Consider the following 17898-nt stretch of genomic DNA (forward strand, 5'->3'; position numbering starts at 1 on the left):
GTTTTTTCCTGTGGTGTAAACGAGCCGTAGACACAGTTCATGAAATGGTGACTGTCATTTCCTTGCTTCTTTTGTCTCATAGCTCCGTTAAATTTATATAAAGGTTATGTAAAATGTTTTACTCAGTCATGTGGGAAGCAATTCATGACATGTTTTCCCGTCTCCATGAAGTAGCCTAACCCTCAAATTTTGTCACTGTAGCGCTTGCGGCGACAGTTTTACGAGGGAATATTCTTACTGCTGGGGACGAGTTCACACTGTTTCCTGATAGGACAAAAGAATCGTGAACTCTCCGGGGAGGATTGGCGAAAATCGTCGGCTTTTCTGCACTGAACAATCAGTGAACCAGACTGTAAAAGACCTGCATTTGTCATTGAATTTAAGTAAATTTAATTCTTTAAGCTGGATCATGATTTAAAATATTGTATTGTAAATACCTGTAATGAAATGTTCTAACTATTTATTATAAAATATATTGAAAAAATTGTTACTGTGAAATATGTGTATCAGAGTACTGCAGCGAGAGAAAAAAAAAAAAAAAAAAAAAAAAGGAAAAAAAAACTGGACCTAAACCTTTTAATAATCACCGGTCTTCTATCGCGAACTCACCAAAAATCTGCCATTTTTTAGATTAACTCCAGTGGCCAGGGGCCCGTTTCTCGAAAGCCCCGTCAACATCTCCGGCCCAAATAAGCCATTTTCAGTTAATCGGTATTTAAAGACAGCGAGGTGTATACGCCTGAAATCTCTTGTACGGAATGGAACCTCTGTTTATATTAAGAATATGTGAATAAAACAGCTCTGTGTAATCATAATGTTTCAGATTTTGCTACCGCTTTCCGGGTGCGAAAACTTTTCGGGACCTTCCTAATCCAGAAACGGGCCCCAGGTCCGTAAAGGAAGTTATATTTTCACCAAATTTGTTGCAAAAACTCTTTTAAAAAGTCTCTCCCGAGCTCAGTGGACAGAACGCTCGTCCCCCCGTTGTTTAGGGGTTCAAGAGTTCGTATCTCCGTGTTGGTCGGTCTAAGAACTTCAACTTTTTCTTATTTCAATACCAAATTTAAAGTTGACTATCTTGTTTGTTTGTTTGTTTATTTTTAAACACACACAAAATTAGACGGAATGCCACGTGAGGGGGGAAGGGAAGGGTAGTTCACGCAGTGCAATCAAAGGGTCGCGTTTTCTTCAAAAAAAGACTGAAATTTGGCAAACAGAAGCATTTGATACTTTGTATGCATGGTCAAGTGACAGTCCCAGTAGTTCAAGGTCTGGTCAGTTTTAAGTCCTTACCAATTGCTTATTTATATTTTCGCTTCAAAAGACATAGTTTTAAGCAATGGGGGACTTTTTCTGTGCTTGCAGAGCCTCATCTAAACATTACAGGGTGGGGGGAGGGGGGTGGAGTTGGGGGAGCCCTTCCCCTGGGGTTTCGTTCTGTTAAGGCACAAAGAAATAAATTTACATAGATTAGATAGCCTAGAGAAGGTGATACTATTTAGTTTTAAATCACTGTAAATTACTATATTTATGTATACTACGTTTAATTAGAATACCCCAAACCCCAAGGGTGGCACCACTGCCCTGGCCGGGTTCCCTTATTTTTTCCACCTGTTGGTTTTTCAGAGTTTTCGTGTCCGGCTTTGGTGCACTTAGTTTTCCAATCTTTTAACATTTATTGACATTGAATAAATGGCACATTGGCTTGGCTGTCCAACGCGCCCAATTTAATCACGATGTGTGTCCGGATGAGTAGTAGAGAAAATTAGGGTTAATTCGCTCTTAAAGACGGTTTTAATAAACGCTCCCAAGAGATTGAAGCTACTCTGTAAGAGCTGCTGAACTATCTGAACTAGATCTTAGAGCGCAGTAACCTCACTGGTGAGCCGTGTGCGTAAAGCTCAAGGCCAAGAAACATCGCACCGACTCCAGGCGGCCCGGAGACAGCGGTAACAGAAGTTTTAGAAACAGAACATCTAAAAAGAAGTATATTCAAAACGAAATTACGTCATGTCGCGAAGGCCAGAAAAGCCAGATTATGCTACGGCAGTGCTAAATTTAGATAAAAGCTAAAAATTATGCTCGGTTTGCTAAATTATGCCAAACATTATGCTAGCACAATCGACAATAGTCTACCTATTGAGCTTAGACGTTGTAAAAACGTCAAGTTATTAGGAAATCTTAAAATCTGATGAAACTAGCTGAAACGTCAGAAAAATTGGCGTTCTTTGGTTTATTTTGGAAAATGATGAGGTCACATGAAAGCCGACAATTGGTTTATTTTATTTATTGTTGTATTGATAATAATAAAGTTTTTTGGGCGCATTTTTTGTAGCGGGGGCAATTTTCATTTTGTCCCTTCTTCGTGACCGTCAAATTCAAACCTGCTGAATTTCACGCAACATGTTGCAGGGACAAACTTTCTCTTCACAACGGAAGTTTTTTCGCAAAATGTGCATGACACGCAAGGAAAACTGTCGCTGTAAGATGCCCTAGCTTATCAATTGCATAAATAATGATAAATGGGTTCATGAAAACGCATTATTTATCACATCGAGGTCTCATTGCCTCTTACAGTATTGTACATAAAACCCGATGATGAAAACGCCCTATTAAATAGAAGAGTTTTTATCTTGATTTAAAACAATCTACAGAGGAACAAAACTTAATGACTGACATTTTGCTTAGACTAGCAAATAATAACAAACCCTGACAATTAACGGCTGTCTCCTTTTACTTTCATTGTAACATCTCCTAACGGCCACCCAACCTACAATAAGTAGAAAATGTTCTGCTTTATGATAATTTTTCTAGTTTTTAGCGTTGTATCTGTATTTATCTTTGTAGGTAAAAATGTTTTACAAAAGATATCATAATTTTCCACAATCAAGATCACCGGAACCATCCGATTATAATGTTTTCACTAAAAAGGCAATTGGAAAAAGAAAAGAAACAAAAAAGAAAAAGAAACAAAGACAGACAAAAAACAACATCAGAAAGAAGAACTCAAAAAGAAAAAAAGCGTTGGTGACATGGTGACATCAAGTACCGAGAAAATACAGATCAAGTTAATTTAATAGAGCGGTTTCTCAACAGAGTAGGTAATCACTATGGATAATAATAATAATAATCATCATCATCATCATCATCATCATCATCATCTTGATAATAATAATCATGATAATGACAATGATAATGTTAATAATAATAATAATAATAATAATAATAAATAGTATTTTTATAGCGCCTATCCAAGCGTGATCTAGGCGATCAGACAATCCACAAAACCAATCAAAACTTGAAGCAAAAACATGCAGCTGGCGTGAAAGCGAGAGAGTTAACAATTATTGGACGAGGTTGAGCAAAATATCGTAATTTGCCGGTGGTGAGCAGATCAATTATTTGCTGAAGACGAAGGGTGGAGCAAATAATTGATCTGCGAGACACTGACAAAACGATGTTTTAATTTGCGACAACTTGGTTCAATAATTGATTTATCATTCGATCACAAGGTTTGTTTTCTCTGATAGCTAAGCTAGAGAAGCGATCTGACATTTTTCACCCGAGAGCATGGTTTTAATCACTCATAAGCAGAATATCAGTTGCAGCAAAACACATTTAGACGATACTACGCATGAGCAGTTATTTGTAGGTCACGTGGTGGGCTCTCGGCGAATGAAAAGGAAGAAAAGAATTGCATCGAATGATGGTTGGATTTGGTTTTACTTCTGTTTGGATGAGAAATTGGCGGGAAATCTTTCAGCCGATCGCGTTATGTAGCAATACAAACAGAAAGCAAAAATGCATGCGAATAACTTTCGACACTCAAATGAAAACCGCTCTTGAATATTCGTGGCTATTTTTCCTAATGAAACTAATGACAATTACACAACGTGCTTGTGGACTCTTAACACTATTTACTTTTTAAAAGGTTGCAAATTTCATCCTCTACTGGTTTTTGTAAATAATCATGGTGTGAAACATAACTCGGTGGACATAAATTGCACACAAAAACAATGTGTTGTTAACAACTTCATTACATAACAAAAGAAGTCTAAATTAATGACGGTGAATTGGAAGTTCTGTTGTCAAGTCTATTTGGAAGGAGAAAATTTTACTTTCATGTTGTTACCTTTCTCGATGAAGAGGGTCTCAACAAAAGAAGCTTACTATAATGTGAACCTGACGGCATTAGCTATCCAGAGTGCTTGTAGCCTAAATTAACTGCATTGGCATGGTGTATCTAATACAAATAAAAACAACTATGAGGTCAAATGAACTTAAACGAGTAGGGAAAGGCATTGACCACCGTTTTATCAAGGTGATAAATTTAAACAGATACAACATTATTTTAAACTCTTATGTGGAATAAAATGGATTATCCGCGAATCTGACTTATCTATGCTACTTTTGTTATCTAAAATGTCTTTACTTACGACAGTTACTTGACAAGAATAACCTGCTACTTTTATGGAGGGCTGTGCGATTGTAACTTGCTCAAAACTCTGATGATATAATTTTGCTTTAATTCGTTCCCGGTTTCAAATGAGACGCGACCGAACGTTTTGGTAACGTATAGCATCCCAAAATAGGACCATGCATTTTCGATGAATTGAACAACGAAATGTTAAGAAGTTAAGCCATTTTGTTATACCAACACACTACTTAGTCGTTAGACTTTAGATCCCCTTCATTAAGGAGCTTCTCAGTATTTTGTAGAACGACACATATAGCAGTTAGCTACTATAAGTGGACTCGCAGATGATGCTATCTTAGGAAGCCATTCGTGTTAGCTACGACAGGAGTATGGCCAAATTTTCAGCATTACTCGCAAAAAAACAAACAAACAAACAAACAAAAAAGCAGAGAGTTCGTAAAAATACACATGTACTTAGAGCGAAAAATTAGACCGTGAAATTAAAGTGAATTTCTCCTCATGGTAAAACATGATTGCCAGGGCATCCCGTTCCGTGCTAAAGACGAACAGCTGTCTGTTACTGTTACGGCTGTCTCAGATGAATAAATAAACAGCGACCACGAGCAAAAGTTTGGCATGCTACAATGTGAAAAGCATATTTTTTTTTTCCCAGCAAGATGAAAAAAAAAAAAGAAAAAAGAAAAAAAAACTGGTATAAGATCTGTAATCTAGACGCTTACAATTAAGCTGGAAACTTTGCCTGCGTTACAACATAGGGTTTCTTAGGCAACGTTAATGGTCAAAAACAAACAACTGTAGAATTAAATTTTCTGTTTTGATAAGAGAAACACGTATTGAAAGTTTTTGCATTCTACAATGTGCATTTCCTTTCCAGCAAGATTGAAATAGCCGAGTGAATCGAGGCTTGATGAGTTTCTCTGTAATTAAGGCATAAAGAGTTACGCTCAAACCTTGCCTGTTTTACAAAATAGGGTTGCTGAGGCAACAATAACGGTCAAAGAAAATCATTTCCATCTTGTTTGAATTAACACGTACTGAAAGTTTTTGCATCGAGGATGAAACGTCTCTTCAATGTAAACTCGTTTGAAATATAGCAAACGAAACAAGGCTTCGGAAATTGTCGCATGCACTGTCTCCACCTTGTCTTCGAATTCTAGCTAGCTACGAACTCAGCTAATAATTGGGGCACACAATAAAAGATGACGTGAGTTGCTTGCTGCAGACCATTTCACTTCCGAGTATCACTTCAACTGAGAACGACCAATCATTGTGCCCTCAACCGTGTTACGCTTGCAGCTCTTCAAACAAACCAGTGAGAAGTTGATTAGATCAGTTTTCACTTGAATGACTTTGCAAAATGATTTTTTTTTTTTTGCATTGTTACGCTACACGATTGACTGAGAGAAAAAAAGGCGCCACTTTTTTATCAAATCAGCAGTAAAACCAAAACCAATCGTGGCTCGCTCGCACATGTTTTCCCCCGCTTAGCTTCAGCTACACCTAATTACTTCGAGTTTTGATTGGTTCATTGGATTATCTGTGGCCCTTGTGATTGGCTAGCTAGAGCGAGTACTGTGGTTTTGGTTTTGCGACACTTAATTGAAACCCGCTCTAAACTCCATAATTGGTATTGGTTTTCGCCGGCAATGGAGGTCAAACACCTTCTATTGTTTATCCTGTTTCAAAGGACGATAACTACGTAAGTTCTCAGCAACGAAGAAGACCCCGCATATTATCGTTCAGCATTTTTTGAGACAAAGGAAAACAAGCGTCTTTATGGCCACGTTTTTAAACGCTTTGAATCACCCAGTCTGATATCGTGCACTCGCTCATGTATAGAAACAGACTGGTGTTCCTCCACGAACTTCAAAGTGTCTTCTAAAGATGAGCACAGCGGAACCTGTGAACTGAATGAACACTCTATTGTCGATGAAAATACAGAGTTCAATGATGAAGAAGGAGTCACGTTCTCAATGCCTATCAAGGTGATTTGTTAGAAGCCATTTTCAGCTGTTTATATCAGCTTAAGTACGTGACAACTGCCAGATCTTGCCATTTTATTGCAAATTGTACAAATGCGTCATAAATACAATTTGTGATAGCTGTGGAAAAGGCGGCAGGGGTCAGTAAATATACAACGTATCAGTAGCAATTTAGTTAAAATTTACGCAAGGTATTTATATTCACGATGTCATTACGATTTTGAAAAGCACCCACGCTCACAGTTATCTGTTAATTTCTGTGCGTGGCTGCCGTTGTCAAAGCCACACGCTCCTGAACAAATATACATTGTTTCCTCCATGGTGAGTACTCACGTACGATTTTGACCGACGAGTATCCGTATATATATAGTAATATCAGAAGACGAACTTATGAGCACAGGGAAACAGTAAGTTTTGTGATGCCACTCCACGATCAAAAGAAAAACTTGAACAAAGTATTGTCCATGGTGCAGTTTAATAATTGGTACTGACACTGCTGTCATTTCAAGACTACAAACAAGGTACTACAAAGTCAACAAAACGACTTAGAAGCGAAAGCGATTCCAAACTGAAATCAATAAACTTGAAACATTCAAAATTGGAAATTTTCTGAGTTGCTTCTGGAATCAAGTATCGACTAATTGACTGGTTGAAAGTACTGGTTGACTGCTCAGTTACTTGGATGCTAGGGAAGCTAGTCACGTTTGTCATTGACAAAGCAGTGCCGAGCCACTTACATCTTCGCAAACTATGAACAGAAGTTTTCTCTTAAATAGCTATTGCCATCTTTTGAGCGACTGTACAGAATAAGCTATATATATAACGAAAGCTTATAGGAGGTCAACGACGCCAATATTCCCAACACAATAAATGACAGACTATTGTATATTAAGGTGAAACGCGTTAGGCGTCGCTGAATACCGAAAACTGATATTATACTGTAGTATAAGCATCGTGCGTCGATCTGTATTCGGGTGAATTCCGCCCAATGTTTGGCTTTCTGTGTAGTGTCAATAGAAATGTAAATAGAGAGAGCAGCACTGCAAAGTCTCTTTACTTGAAAATTGGGCTCGATCCAGAAAGACGAAAGTGTGCTCTTACATCCACAACTTGATCTCAGCCATCGAATGTGGCCTGTTCAGCTGCCATTTCTCCTCAAGCATGTCCGGACCTTTAGTTTTTGGTTTTTCGATGACGATAGTGTAGAGAGAGAGGAGATTCCCTTCCCTAACTTGAAGGACATTGAAGTTAGGAGGGTAGATTGCAGGTTTCTCCAGCTGGTTGGTAAATGAGGGTCTATTTTATAGGGTCGTACATTCCGCAAACTGTCATAGGTGATTTTAATAAGTTGCAGTTTTGGACCACCCATCTTAGACTCGATTTTGCCATGACTCCGGGATGACCTCGGAAACAGACTCAAAAGTATACTAAAACTGATACATGTATATATGTATACATACATGATGCTTAAACATGCTGTTGGAGATAAATTGTGTCAAACATTTGCAGTTAGTTGGTGGGTCAAAATCTGAGGAAATAGTCTTTAAATATACGGTTCGCAACATAAAGTTCCTTAAATAAAGTATCACACTAGATTGGTTTTAGTTAAAATTCAGAATAAGCCATAAACTTTGTTGAGACTTGCCTAAAGGTATGTGATTTTTTTTCAATTTCAAAGTCCATGCTCTTTCTCCATATCCCATTCCTAGAAAAAAAGTTTTTTTTTTTCTTTTTTTTTAGCGTCAAGCAAGAGACACACATATGAAAAAAGACTACTACAAAGTTCAAACAACAAACCCATTGCATTTTGATTTGTACTTTTTTTTCCCTAACTGCAGCCATGCCAAAGTCTCTGTCGGAAGAACGGTGCCTGTGTTCCCGACCCTGTGCGGACCATTTATCACTGTGTTTGTAAACCGGGATACGCTGGCACTCGGTGTGAAGGTACTGAAAAGAAAAGAAAACATGTGTTGAGAATGTAATTCTAAATGGTTGTAGAGAGAATTCCCGTATGAACATTTAGGTTCAAAAGAAAAATATTCTCTCCTGCTTTTCTTTCCACTCCTCTGTCCTCTCTCCCCAATTATGAAAAAAAAAAAAAAAGATTGAGCAGCCAGTTAACCACAATTCTTTCACAAAAAGAACATGACAATCCAAACTTGATCACCAACTAAAGGTGGGCCTTCTCTTTGTCTGGAATTCAATTCACCCAACATTTATCCTGTTATCCTTTCATAATTCTACTGGGAAGAGTGTACCATCTATTTTGTCTTGAGTTCGTCGAGATCACAAGCTTAGCGAAATATTAACCAAGCGAGTGAGATGCACGTGGGAGTGGGGCTGGGGAAAGATCAATTTAGCAAGAATAAATCAATCAATCAATCAATAAATAAATAAATAAATAAACCAACAGTCTGTGGACAGTCTATACTGGGAAAATGTTCTGACCCAAAGACTTCGAAGAGGCTTTAGTTTTGGCTTGCAAACGAGCGATCGTAAATATAGATTCGCCTGCAAAGAAAATCCTCCAAACTGATTGGTTTCTACCATACCTTAAAAGAAAACGTTCGAATGTGAAAATAACAAAAATCATTAGTTATGATTGCGACAAACCAACCAGCTCCTCTACTGAATTTATTTATGATGATACTGTTTGTTAACTAATCAAACACTGCTAAACATGAGATTTTTTTCCCTCGAAGTTTGCAAGTTCGACTTCGAAGATGGAATTGCTGGCTGAGAGACTGGGAGACTGGCACAGCGTTCAACAACCAGCCAACCTATGGTGATAACCCTACAGCTCGCGGCTACTCCTCTCCTGCCAATCAACAAGGGGACTGGTGGATTGGGGGATTTGAAGACCGACCCTCTAAAGAAACCCCGCCCGGACTTTCTCAAGGGGACGACCCCCAAGGAACTCTTACTTCCCCACAGTTTACCATCATTGGCAAAAACATCTCATTCCTGATTGGTGGAGCTTGTAATAAATGGTTCTCTCGTGCAGAGTTGATTGTCAACAGTTTGGTGAGCAGTGTCTCATTCTCTCTCCGTGTTGGACATTGAATCGTTATTACCTAAGTTAGAAATAACTTTAACGTTTATTTAAGTCAGTCTATGGTAAGGTCTCCAATAAATGGCTCGATACCAACTGAACAACAGAACAAACAACAGAAACAATGCCCCTAGCCCTAGACCAATAACAGCCGCTATAATAATACAACAATAGCAGCTAACGAGAACTGCTACAATTCTGGCGATAAAAGCCCTCTAACAATGCCTCAGCAGAGACACAAAATTAGCATGAGCTGTCCCGTTTAATAATTGTCCCCTTTGCTTCTCGCGGTGTTTTCAAAACGAAATAGAGTCGTAAAAAGAGTAGCGAAAAAGTAGTAATTTATTCTCATTGCATACCCCATTATCCCATCGTGCTAAACTAGTTGTGGGAGGAGTCCGCGACAACTGTGACAGCTAAGGTATACAGCGAGAAACCAGGGTACCGTCGTCGACCGGTATTAGGGGAGGGGTGGGGCGACAAAAGCTTCCTCCACTCAGCCGGCAAAATGACAGTGAATCGAGGTAAAACCCTGGAATTCAAACGAAGAACCATAAAGCACCAGGGATTCAATCCAATTACGCGATGCGCCTATTATGTATGCAGTAAACATAGTCGTGGAAACACGCTACTGCGACAAATGTTCCCACAGTATCCCTTTTTATCCAAAATTCTACTCGTGGTTTCCTCAAATACATGCCTTTTTTCTCGCCAGATGTGTAATCTCGCTCTAGCCCCACTAAAAAGAGGGCAACATATGTTTTTTCCTCAATGGAATATATATATTTGCCTTCGTTTTGCAGGTTGTCAGAAAAGCTTCATCCAGGTTTTGCACGGAGGGAATGACTCGCACGTTCTGGGACGTCGCGGTTTTCATTGGACAACGCGCTCGCGTCAAACTGGTTGACTTCAGCTCAGACGATTGGGGTCACATTAACTTTGACGATTTGAGAGGCGACATGAGCTGGGAATAAGACCTGAGATATATCGCAACATATGCAAGTACCTCCGGTGGACGGATCATTGCAAACCTTTAAGTGATATCAGATTTTTTCTAGACTCGATCTTTAAGCGAATACTATTGATAAACAATTTAGAAAAACTGAAAATGGCTTTGAAAATGAATTGAGAGTTCTTTTGTGGCTTAAATAAATCACTTCATTAGTTGCGGGATGTTTAAAGGATTTTGCTTAAAGTCTGTGCGACATAATATTAAGATGTGTTTTTCTTGATAGCGGAGCTCCGGAAGTCCAAAGGGCCGCCAAACGGAGCCCCATACTCATATAGGAAAGAAAAGGTAACCCATGAATTGATTTTCTCATGGTTATCGTGGCTAGCGGTATTGCTTGTTGGCGCGTACGCACGACGACGATGATCGAGACGCGCAAGATGGCGGCCGTACTCTAGCTAATAGTTAGGTTGACAGAGACATGCATCCTTGGTTTATAGCGTCCTTCTTTGATATTGGACATCCCTGGTATGGTCAAGTGACACCTGTCAAAACAATGTATCCGCAGACCAGTATCGCGTGACCATATCACGGGCTCCAATTTACAACTCATCGAGGTCACGTGTTTTTTCGAAGTTAGGTTGGATCGCAGGCTCGTGTCAGGTTAACTTGTTGTAAACAGGGCCTTTATCGGGCTTTGAACAGCCCGGCCATGTTAGACTTGGCTAAATCTATATATTAGTTAAGGAGTTTTATGGCTGTTTTTGTCGATTCAAAGCTTATATTGTATTTTTCTGCGTTGCTGTTGACACGCTGTCAAACGTCTTACTTTATGATAAATTTTAGTCTGTTATCTCTCAAAATTTCAGGATGTTGCTTTGTTTTGTCTATTGCAAGCGTGGTTATGATTGAATACAATGATGCAAGAGACCGCAAACGAAAATGCTGCTGGTGTACGCAGGATCTGTAAAAGATCTGATCAGCCAATAAATAGAAACATGGCAATAAAACAAGTCTGATTACTACGTAGAAAGCTTAAAGGTACAATGACATGATAGAGTCCAAAGTAATAGCCAAGAATTGCAAGCATGGACGGCTGTTTCGACCTTGTTGGGTCTCGTCAGCACGGTGCAGCAGAAAGTGAAGCAATCGGCTGGCTGATCGATCGTCCACCACTTGCGCAATGATAATGACATCAGATGAAACTCAAATCCAAATGTTTGCGAATTGGCCAATTTCACAATGTCCTCATCGCGGCAACAACATGATATTCTGGATTTTGCCTATTGTCCATTGTCAAGCGTTTTGCATGTCACATGGGCTAATTCGCAAACATTTGGATTTGAGTTTCATCTGAGGTCATTGCCATGTGCATTGGGTGGACGATCGTTCATGTCGTTGTCCCGTTAAGCTTTCTATGTAGTTATCAGCCTTGCTTTATTGTTATGATTGAAGCAGGTAATTATGTAATTAAACGTATCAGCTTGCTCGCTGATACGATATCGAAAGGCTGAAGGAGGAGATCGGGAGGTTTCCATGGCAACCATGTTTTGACTGGCTGTTTTACCCTCGTTTGCTTTCATTTTTCGTTTTAATCAAATGTAACAAAGTTTCGTTTAACACTCTTAATTAATTTTAAGGAATGATTTTGTCCCAATTTTTGGCGTCATGCAATCCAAGAGTTTTTTAAGCCAGATTGTGCAAAGGCACAACGTTTGCTCTCTTAAAGCTTAGGTAAGGTAAACTCTATATACGAACCAAGTGACCCACCAGGCCGACGCTTATCTCTGGTTTCATAAGCATGAAGTGACTAGGAGTACTTCTATTCCTCCCCTGGATGAGATGCTACCTTAAACTTCGGAAAGTAAACGACCCTCCTTACTTTCGGAATTTACTTTCGGCTCGTTACTTTCGGGGGGTCGTTACTTTCGTAAGGCCGTTACTTTCGGGGAACAGAAGACGTTATATAAAGTTGGTACGACTGAGCACTTCTTCTAGTGTAAATCTAGTTTATTGCTGCCACACGGGTTAGCTCTTTATGCCTAGACCGTGTTCTCAGTGGTCGGCAGGAAAGCTAGTCAGATACCATAAACTGTTTGTACTTCTTGACGCACTGCTACATTAGTTTGCATTCTTGCTATTACTAGCTGTGGTTCGGTTCATTTTAATATTTTTACTTCATCTTAATACATTCAGATCAGTATCCACCTTAGGGAGCCTGGAGGCTTGACGGATGCGGTACGCTGCAGCATCGTTAAAACACGAAAAAGCGGCAATAATGGCGCCAAAATAGTACCAACAACAATACCGCCAAAACTTGAGCAAATACTGCCATGGCTTAGCCTTGGGAACAGGCGACTTTGATAGAGCCCCGTCAAAAAATGAGCTAAAAGAATGATACAGACCTCAACTGATTCTTAAAACCATCAAATCAGTTGTAAATAAACTAGAAGTATTCACAATCATTTACTCTTACGATGCACATACGACCGAGAACCCGAAAAGGGTCGCAAAAAGGTGAAGGATAATATTTTCATGCTAATACCGTCAACGAAAACGCTAAAAAACCAGCCATAAGTACTGCCGTTAGGGACTGAAATTATCGAAATAAACGCATTAAAGGTGTACAGTATTGCAATGCTTCAAGTCCAAAAGCAATGTACCACTCATTAAGGTTTAACAAATCTTAAGGTCTAATTTACCTTATCTATCTTGGCTAAATATTTAGATAGCGTTTACTCGTTTGTTTTAAAATTCAACTCCTAAAATTGAACTTTCGGAGATGCTCTCGACGGCGGTTAAGTGTATTAATAAGAGGAGACCAGATAAATAACCCAAACGCATTAACGTCTATGAGAAGTTTATTATGAACTTCCGCCTTTTCTCTTAAAAAATTATTATTACTTGAATAAACGTCGATAGCTACTCAGAAGACCATTTCCTGGTACGTTTTAATTGTGTTTCGGATGTGAAACTTTTCATCTGAAAGTAAGCCTCTATTATCATTTGCATTCTCATGCAAATGTAACAGATTTTCATTTCAGCCTGATTTCCCAGCAGGACTTTATGTGTAACCGAGGCAAGCCTGGAATGGCAAATCTAATGAACTAGCAGATCGCAAATCCTATTAGTAGAATTTGATTATTTGGCAAACATGCCTACTCTTTCTTAATAATATTTAGACTGCTTTCAACCAGGAGAAAGAACTGTGATCATCGAAACAATATGTTATCATTCAGTCTGAACCTGAATTCTTTCACGTCACCTGTTCGTGAAATCTGTCAGACTGAAAGAGTTTTTAAGCGGTTAACGACATTTTGGATTTCATAAACTGCAAATCGTGTGTCTCACTGATATTGTTTGTTATTAATATGCCAACAACAGATTTCCATTTTTTTATTACATGCGCACATCCAAGATTTTCATCATCATCTACGGGCGAATGCTCTAAATGGAAAGAAAACAAGTTTTGTTCATCATTTTTTTTTTCACTGGATGTTAAATACCGAAGTTTTCGCCGACAGAGAGAGACCCACATCTTCTCGTTCAGTATACAGCATGACAAAGCGAAATAAGCGACTGAAGGGATACGTTGCGAAATGGTTCGAGTCAGCCAGTTTGTTATCCTGTAATCATTCATGTATGAGAAACGAGTGGTGCACTTCAACAAACTTCAAAATGTCTGCCAAGAATAGTGGCAAAGGAACTTGTGAGCTAAACAAGCACGACATCTCTCTCGTCAAAGAAAACACAGTCTTTCACGAACAATAAAGCGTTACATTTTCCATGCATTTCAAGGTAAATATACTTTTAATACCCAGTAGAGACCCTTCTTGCGATATAATAATAATAACATTTATAATGCACAAATTTCATAAAATGTTCAAGTGCGCATGACAAGCTTAAAAACGGAATAAAAAGGCTAAAAAGCTAAACTTACAATTAAAAGTAAAATTACAATGATTTCAAAAGCTTAAATTACAATTAAAAGTAAATTTACAATAATAAAAACAACTATGACAAAAATGCATGACGGAAAAGGTGAGTTTTTAGTTTGGTTTTAAAAATACTAACAGTGTTGGTGCTTCTTATGTCAAATGGTAGCGCATTCCAAAGTTTCGGTACAGCACAGGTAAAAGAACAGTCACCTAGTGTAGCTTTGATTTAAAACGCGGATAACTGAGTAAACGTTTATCGCTAGAATTCCTTAGATTATATTTGGATGGGAGCTTAAGAGAAATGAGACACGATAAATAAGTAGGCGCTAAAAAATTAAGAATCTTTAATTAAAAGTTTTTTTAAACTCGATTCTGTATCTAATCGGTAACCAGTGTAATTCATAAATAAGAGGCGTTACATGGCAAAATTTCTGGTCTTTAAAAATCCATCTGGCGCAGGCATTCTGTACTTGTTGCAGTTTATTTAACAAGCAATCAGGTAATCCATATAAAAGACCATTGCAGTAGTCAAGGCGACTTGTTATGAATGCATGGACAGGAGTCTCAGTTGACTGCTGTGAAAGGTACTTTCTGATCCGACGAATGTTATAGATATAGTAAAATAAAGAGGCACAGATTTTTGTGATATGTGTTGCCATGGACAGCCTAGAATCAAACCAAGAACCAAGATTTCTCGCGATCGGCACGGGATGAATATCTGAGTCACCCACACGAATACTGATTTTGTCTAGCTTCTCCAGCTGTTGTGATGTACCAACAATGAGGAATTCAGTCTTGTCGTCGATTAATTTAAGATCATTATTCAACATCCAAAACCGAATGTCTCTGATGCAGTCTTCCATATTCCTCACCACAGCAAGTTGCTCAGCTCTGTCGTTCGGACTAAATGAGATGTAAACTTGTGAATCATCAACGTAACAGTGAATCACAGGCAGATGATATTTAATGATCTCAAGAAGCTTACTCGTATACAACGTGAACAATAGCGGACCCAGACAGGAACCTTGAGGCACGCCGCATTCTAAGTTAAAAGGGTCAGATAGTGACTCGTTAATCATTATCCGCTGATTTCTTCCAGACAAATAGGACGCAAACCAGGAGAGAGCTTTTCCCTGTATTCCAGACGAATACTCAAGTCGACGTAGCATGGTATCACTATCAACTGTATCAAAAGCAGCACTCAAGTCGAGCAGAATTAGCAAAGTAATACGTTGATTGTTCATATTAAGGAGAATGTCACTCATAACTTTAAGCAATGCAGTTTCTGTGCTGTGGTTCTGTCGATAGGCTGATTGGAACACTGGGAACAGATATCGTATTTATTTATTTATTTATTTATTTATTTATTTATTTATTTATTTATTTATTTATTTATTTTAGCCGTTGAATTCTGTGACGGTCGACAACTCAAATTCACAAATTGAAGACGGGTGAAGAATTAGGAAGTGTAGACTGAAAGGGACATAACGACTGAAGTTTTTCCTTTATCAAAATTGAATGTGGCGACTGTAATCTAATCTACTTTAATCACAGGTAGCCCAAGCTCTCAAAAGCGCGTCTCTATACATGATTTTAAAACAGCATAAAGTTCCCTTCAGCGGAAATACGTGTGAAGTAATGAACCGCCGCTGGATTGTAAATTATAGGAAAACGGTTAATGTATAAATGTCCCAAACTACAATAGGCGTGTACGCCTGTCAACCCCATTTTTTACACTTATAATGTTAGTTGGAGCAAATATCCGTTCACTCACCCCGAGTGCGAGTAATTTGAACATATTGATAACGCGACCATCGCTTATAAACGCTTCATCCGATGACTCTCATTGGAACATTTTTGCTATAATTAGCGGCCTTTAAGTCCATATCAGTGTAGATAAACCTCGGATGAAGGACAGGAACCCAAACAGTGCCGGCTCCAGACCTTGAGCGAAGGGATGGCGGGGAGGGGGTAGTTTTGTTTTCCTTGCCCTGCCGGCTTTTCTTCCTTCTGTGATTTCGTCTTATTATAACCCAAAATGGGGGCGGGGGAGACCCCCGGGCCCCTCCCCTAGTTCCGCCGCTGCCAAAGAAAAACTATCGTCCGTGATGTAAGCGGAATTTCGAGGCCCTTGGAGCATTTGGAACGAATTTATGGTCGTTTTTTAGATTCAATGGTGATGCGAAAGTTAAGTCAATTATATTGTAACTTAACACCAACGATTAAAATTATGGTATTTAGGGCGAAAAATGTAGTCTAAGAGTATTTTGTTAATAGTTGGCAAATTTACAAACTGATCTTTGTAAAACAGCGAACATCGCTCTGTTTCGTGCTCAAGGTCCGGATCCGAGAAAACGAAATTCAAATGGGAGAGGATCTGAACGAGCTATGAATGGTATAGTAGAGAACAAAGGTTTTTGAGCCATTTTATGTTTTAAAAGCTAATGCGATTACAAACATCATGATTAGTTTAGCTGCTCAGTAAAAGCAGGGCAAGTTACAACCTCGTTCCTCGCTTGAAATTAACAAATACTGATGATTTGATCTCAACTTCCAGAAAGTGCGACGTCAAGGTTTTTTTTTCATTATCAATTTTTCAAAATGTATCAGAATAACATTTTCCTTGAAAGCCGTGAACGTTCCTTGTCAATAGAGCATTTTCACATGACGTTCCGTCAGCCATATTGGTGTTCCAAAACAATGTAACGGCGGCCATATTGGTGTACCAAAACAATCATGTAGGAGTTGAACTCATTTCTTAAGTAAAACTTTCTTTAGTTCCAATAAATTTGCATGGCTGCTAGCCACTTGAGTGAAAACACTTTATAGGCCATATTCGTATTCTCGGTGAAAGACTGGAACTAGCTTGCAACTGAGGCTACTGCGGGGAGTCCTTTCAAATGTAAATGACATTAGCCTCGTTTTAAGGATACATTCACCCGCACGAGCCTCAATTGCAAACTAGTTCCAGTCTAATACCGAGAATGCATTTGGAATATGTCAAGTTCATAACCGGCTTAAATTTTTCGCCTGGTAGCCCCTATATGTCTTTCTTAATACCAAATAAAAACCAAAACGCAAGAAAAAAAAGAAATTCACATCTAGCACAGGAGGAAATTTTTAATAGCCCATTTCCGAGTTGATCTACGCGTCGCTATCGAAGCGAGGCCTGGGCTATAACCATTCATGTGAAAATGAGTTTAATTCGCCTGGGAATGAAATCTCAGTTTCATTTGAAAGGATGGGCACCAAGACTCGCTTTGAGAAAGTGGCTAAAGGAAATTCTGAAATGGCCTATTTAGACACACTTATCAATAATGAACCAATGCTAAAATTAATATTACTTGACCAGTGACTGCACTGATGTTTTGCATTATTTCATTGAGTTGGATTGAGTTCGATGTGCCAGTTTAAATAAGACCCGTTTAGTCTTTTCGATCGTATTGGCTGCAGTCGCAATATTTTTGGCATGATGAAAATATGGTGATTTGCTTTTTTGTTTATGCTAAGAGGCTGGAAATTTATTTATCATAAAACAA

The 17898-nt window shown here is 38.8% G+C and overlaps 1 pseudogene across 1 annotated transcript; it reads left to right on the plus strand.

Annotated features, from left to right (window-relative positions):
- The first annotated feature begins 9100 nt into the window (after positions 1-9100).
- LOC149097356 (uncharacterized) lies at positions 9101-11364 on the plus strand (annotated as a pseudogene). Its single transcript, XR_016204361.1, has 2 exons — positions 9101-9444; positions 10276-11364. The product of XR_016204361.1 is annotated as an uncharacterized LOC149097356 (transcript).
- The last annotated feature ends 6534 nt before the right edge of the window (positions 11365-17898 follow it).

The sequence above is a fragment of the Orbicella faveolata genome, unplaced genomic scaffold (assembly GCF_042242905.1).
Source record: "Orbicella faveolata isolate gen_17 unplaced genomic scaffold, um_ofav_v1 contig_47, whole genome shotgun sequence".
NCBI classification, from domain to species: domain Eukaryota; kingdom Metazoa; phylum Cnidaria; class Anthozoa; order Scleractinia; family Merulinidae; genus Orbicella; species Orbicella faveolata.